The following is a 6,477-nucleotide window of genomic DNA, read 5'->3' on the forward strand; positions in this document are numbered from 1 at the left end:
CCCACACTTTAACCCCTGATGAAGTGAGCGAAACATGTTGGGTGGTAGTGTTTTGTACACTGCATGTTGATATTATGCCCAAGCTGATTTTATTAGCTGCTCCATTGAATAGACTGAGTGGGTGAATACGCAAGAAGTCATACTGTTCATTAGTTGTTTCACTCAACGATAAGGACACTTGCAGTCTCCAGTTGCAGTCTTGTGACATCACCAGGAGACGCCAGAACAGCTGGACTGGTTTTCGGTTCCTGAGATGTGAGTCGATGAGGCAAAGGTGGCTGCTTGTCAGTATTGATCCAGAGTTGTGTGATTGGATCCTCCACGTGTTCATGACGCTTCTACAACTTTTCCCTGTCGTGAGTAGGATTCTAATTTTAACCCTCTGGAAGTGAATCACTGTGTCAGTATTTCCCTTTTGTGAAGGCATTAGTCTGTTTTATTTATTTTATTTATATTGAATGTACTGTATTAGTCTTTCTAGCTATTCACTAGCCACGTGTGTTTGTTTATATATTGGTATTAATTGTGGTTTATTATTCATTGGTTATTTTGTAGTATTAATATTCACTCATAATTTATTTATATATATTTTCTATTATTTTGGTTATTATTGGTGTATTAATGTGTTTTTCTTGTTGTAAGGTGTTGCATTATGATATTCTTTATTTTTAATTTCCATGTGCTGTGAGACCACTTTCAAGACACCCATTGGAGATTTGCTACATCTTGCCCTTGGACTATTTATGGTTGGAGTTCCTTTTATTTATTTTCTGAACACTTAGATCACATAGTTTTTCAATGTTCACTTAGTAATATTAGGCACTGAATTTCCTTTTTTTAAAGATATTGCCTGTTTTTGAAATCATTTGTTTCTGAGCAGTTTCTCTTAAGACGTCTGAACTCACCATAAGAGTGTGAAGGTTTAATATAGGGACCCCAGAAGATACAGGGGTCTCAGGGATCTGAGCCGCAGAACACATTGTATGTATGGTTTATGGAAAGTGGAAGAATGCGCTATAGTATTGCTCTCAGTAGATGCCAACCCATGCAGCTGCTAAAAGAATGTATAAGTCATGAGTCCCAAGGTTATTAGGAGGTAAGATAAGAGACCACTTCTCTTATCACATACAGCGCACCCAACCGAGGAGTATACCAGATGTTTTCTCAGGAAACCACAAGCTCCAGGCATACATATGGGTTAAAGGTAATTTCCTATGGATGTGTTTGCATAAGGGTTTTTGGTTATTTTCCATGACCTGTAAGTCACCCCATCTGTATGGGCGTAGTTGTTTGTAGTTGTGAATAAATATTCTCTGCAAATGTAATCCTGGAGAGAGCACTTTGCAAGCTTTATCCCTGTGCACTTGTAAGTAATAAACTCACTTATTATACTGAACCTAGGTTGTAATATTTTACAGCTTTCACAAGGGATATTTGTCAGCTATGAGCTAGTTATTGAAATTAACTTGTTTGAAATGTGTTCTAGTTTTAATTACTCCACCATCTATTGTTATTTCTAAATCAAGATATTCTACTTTTTGTTTACTATATGTATTTGTAAATTTAAGATTACAATTGTTATTGTTTAGAAATAAGAACAATTCTTGTAGGACATGCCACAAGTGACCAGGTCTCTAAATACATTTATAGCGGGATCATATGATTGAGAAAAGCAAGGAGGTAAAATAAATTGTAATTTATTCCACGAAAAGACATACCCACAATATTCCACAATTACCGTCAAAATACACTTACTGGGATGGGGCAAACAAAATAATTGGTTTCCAGAATGAAATCTTGACAAATAAAGTCTTTCGTTGCAATTTCCCAGTTATTCGCGAAATGTCTTGGAACTGTCCCCGGTCCCCGGTCAGCGGTGCAAGTTGCAACCACTGTGTACTTCGACGGAGCTGCTTCCTTTGTTCTGCCACCACGGTAATGGCACTTGGAATCTTGGTATCTTACGAAGTCTTTGATGAATCTTAAGGTGAATCTTAGGTGAATCTGATTCCCGATGGGCTGCAGAGTTTTTTATAAGGTTCAAAACCATATACCTAAAAGTGCAGCAAATCTCTCCATGGAAATATCTTTTCCCACCTATCCCGGAGTTGCCAATACTTCACAAACCTGGCAGAGGGGGCTTCTCATTCTGCTAAGGGCAGGTGCGAATGCAGCACCTTTGCTTCTTAGCATATGAGACCCAGCCCCTCTGCCTGGCAACAGTAAGTCTGTGCTAGCCACTATTGCCATACTGCCCGGACTATACACTAGGATAGGGATACTTGAGGAACACCTCCTCACCTAACACCTTAGTGTCACTGAGCTCTTTCAACTCCGGATTTTTACAGACATTGTGGCATCAAGCCAGCGGAATGCCTTAGATGTTCGGAGCTGCATATCCTCACTGTAAATGAGCTGAGTCACTAATATAAATCAACAGAAATAACAACAATATTACAGTAGATACAGAACTGTACTGTAGATGTACAGTACAGTTTTCTATAATTTTTTTTTGTTAAGTTTTATACTGTAAATATACTTACGCGTTTGTTACCCTTGGTGCCTTTTTCCGGTACATAAAAAGCATGTTACTTTAACTCCCTGTGCCCCATGCACCAAAAATGTTTTGTGGCAGGCAGAAGAATTTAATAAAGGCTGCAGAATGTATTATTGTGTATGGATGGTTAAAAAAAGCTAGTCACTTTAACTCCCTGTGCCCCATGTACCAAAAATGTTTTTTTGTGCACTTTAAATGTTTCAATATTGTAAATAAATGTTTTTGTACTGACTCCACCAATAAAAGACCATGTTGAATTGACCAATTGCACATTGTTTCCATCTGCTCCTTTGCCAGTGTAACAAATGTACTGTAGCGGCTTGTTGCACTGTTTTTTAACTGGCTGATCGCACAATTGGCGTAGGAACTACGGCAATTGGCGTGGGAACTAGGTCAATTGGCGTGGGAACTTCTGTTCTAGGGCGCCTAGAAATAAAATTCATTTTGCCCCTAGATGTTAGGAACCTCTTCACTTGACCCCAACAGGGTCCGAGCAGTAATGGCGGCGAGAAAGGGTCACGCCAGCGAGGAGGGTCCTACCATTGAGCTCAAATGGCGGAGAAAGCTTTGAAGCAGCTAAGTCACAATGAGCAGAAACCTGGAACCCAGAACTCCGGATCTGTTCGACCTAGAGGGCTCATATTGGTCACCATGTAGTCCTAGTTGCGGCAGGATTGCATGGCAAATTGCGACCCTCTCGTGGCAACCGAACGGAGTCAGGGTGATGTTAAATTTCAGGTTTCTGCCATTGACTTGCATGGCAGAAAAAAAGCCTCTTTGGTAATGTGCTTTTAAACTGTCTTTTGGTACCTCCGGTTCCGGGGGTCTTGGAAGGCTGATATTTTGCCACTATGGCAAGGGTCCTCCCGCATGAGGACCAGGTAAATTTCAACCCGCTCAGACCCACAGAACGGGTTATTTTACATTATATTCGCGCAATTGGCGTGGGAACTACTTAGGGCCGCGGTCAAGTTCACGGGCAATTGGCGTGGGAACTTCTGTTCTAGGGCACCTAGGAATACAATTATTTTTGCCCATAGATGTTAGGCACTGTATACTACTGTACAGTATACTTTGGAAGACAAATAATGACACGATACTGAACATTTAGAATAATGCATAGTTTTATTTATTCGGGTTTATTACACAGTATACTGTATGGCCGGAAAACATCAGCATACAGTACAATATTATCCATCGAAATCCCCCCATTAGCCGTTTTCTTTTCTGAGAAAAAACAAAAAGAAAAGTTTTAATGTACAGTACAGTACAGTAATGGTCAGCCCCCTAAAGAAGTACCCAGCCAGCCCACCAAAATAATACTGCAACAAGACAGTACTCACCATTGAATTTCCCATTCAGCTTGCGCCGGCGCCGGTCCAATGCCAGTCCAGCTTTCTTCATCATCCACGTCGATAGTTGGCAGCGGGACTAGTCCACCTGTAGTCAGCAGGTGAGGCTGGAAATCGCTTAGGTACATGCAAGCTTCATCAAAACTGCACACCAAATCCAGCTCAGCCTCAGGCTCAGGGTTGTCTCTGACAGTGGGACCATCATTGGAAGCCGGTGCTGGTGCTGGTGCATTGCTTGGCAGCGACTGTCGCTTCTTAGTTGGTTTTAACACGACCCTTTGCCTTTTGCCGCCTCCATGATCATAGATACGGGAAAAACCCGGTGATACACACCAATACCCTCCAACAAATTGGGGCTCAATACGGTGAAAACAGGGGTCACTACATAACCATTTCCTTACTGCACGCTTCCACGTATGAGGAGTTGGAGAAAATTTGTAAAAGTTATATTTTTCGATAAAATACTGATAAATTTGAGCAACTGTTGCCATCTTATCCTCTGTTGCATTAATCGCGGCCCATATCAAATACGCGTAACTTCTGTCAGGTTTTTGGAAAGCAGGCTGCACTTGAACACTCATGGCAGGTGGGTCTCTGGAGAATAGTGTAACACAAACTGAAACTGGTCTTTGTCTTTCTTTAATATGAAAAGCCTAAATTGATACATTTTGGCAACTCTTCCTTCAGTCTCAAGGCCAAGGCCAAGTTACAATGGCACACTGTGGTACAGTATCTTTTTTAAACGAAACACCTGCAAGCCGACACATTACTGATTCGGCGCATTACAAGTCATGAATTTATGCCATCTGGCGGACACGCGAAGCATTGCAGCCTAGTAAATCCTGAAATTATTAATTAACACATCAACGCGCGTCATCCGGGCATGCGCCTGGCTGGGAAGGCAAAAGGACCCCGGCATGCTCCGGGTGAACAGTGTGGCATTCCAGGAACATGCCAGGTACAAGCCGGTGATTAGTAAGAATAAAGTCTGCCGCAGCAGTAGTTATACCAATACAGTTCTATATAGTTTGAGGACTACACCTAAATGGAGAGTATAGCTTAATATAGTGTGTGTGTTCAGAATAATATAGTATATTTGTTGAGCCAGATAATACTAGTATACGGATATATACACACACATATGTACCAGACCAACAGGTTCAAAGGTAAATGAACCTAGAGGTCTGTTATGTTTAGCAAAACAGCTATTTCAAGATCACAAAGTATGTGTCTTGAACTCGGAACCATGACCAATAGGAGAGTAGTCAGAGTGCTGTGCTTCCTTTAGAAGGCTCCGAAACACTCTAACTGAGAAAAGGCAACAGATCTCTCCGATATAGCCAGCGCACTAGGTGGTGACGCTTAGCCTGCCCAACATATGTTTCACCGTTGTGGCTTCATCAGGGGAAATTACAGAGTGATTCTCTCAGATCTTTATACACTTAATTCTTACCCCATTGTTTGATTAATGTCAGACTGTGATAGGGCTTCTGCATACAAATCCCTCCCACACTTCAAATTGGGTTACATAATGGTAGGAGTCCCTAATTGGCTGTGACTCATCACATGGCTAATGATACATCCCATTGGTGGGTGGTGGTCATGTGATCTTGGCCCCAGATTATCCTGCCCCTGTATTTAATTATGGGGGAGGAGAGTAGGGGAGGGGAGGTGCATGAAGTCCCATATGTTTTATGGCCGGGAGTAGCATCGCATCATCAGAATGCGACCTCCCTCATTGGCAGCAAACAGCATAATGCCAGTAACCTCAGTACAGAGCCAGCCGCGCATCCGATTGGTTATTCACAGTCACTTGACTGTTCGGCATCTTAGCCCTGCCTTTTGGTTTAATTTGCAAGGTATGGTTGTCATAGCTCCCAAAAATGCCATGCGCTGAATGGCCTGAAGTTGCGTCGCGTCATCAAGGCGCGACATACCTATTGATAGCATGGGGGAGATCACTGCGAGCAATATTCCCAATGTAGCTGAAGAAAAAATGTTTTAAACACTCGTAAATGGCTACCATATAGCATGCTGACAATAAAAACATTATTCATTGTGATTGCTTGCTATTGCTGGATGCTTATGGTGTCACATCAGAGTCTTCTTAGTCCTGACTAGGTAAGTCTAATTAAAGGACATATTAGTGATTGCTTGATGTTTGTATTTGCCTGTGTTTGTAAATAAACATTCTTAATCAGCTGTGTGCTTATTATTGACCATTTCTAGAGTCTGACATTAAATTTCAAAGGTAACTAGATTATTCATCAAAATTGATCATTATATTGTCATGGAGTGTAGGAGTTAATACCCCAGACGGAGAATTACAATTTGTTCAGAGGAACAGGGTTGGAGAGTGATGCACCTATTTAAAATGATGCACCTATTTAAAATGAGTATCACATGCAACAAAAAGTTTATCAGAAAGATTGTTTGCAGGAAGGGGGTATTTTTACAGGAAGGGGGTGAAGAGGAACCCCTCATTCAGACCTAATGGTGATAGGGTGGATAATTGATATATCCAACGGGACTCTTGCTGTAAAAGAATTTTGTCCCAGTCTCCCCCTC

This window comes from Ascaphus truei, chromosome 2 (assembly GCF_040206685.1).
Source record: "Ascaphus truei isolate aAscTru1 chromosome 2, aAscTru1.hap1, whole genome shotgun sequence".
Taxonomy (NCBI): domain Eukaryota; kingdom Metazoa; phylum Chordata; class Amphibia; order Anura; family Ascaphidae; genus Ascaphus; species Ascaphus truei.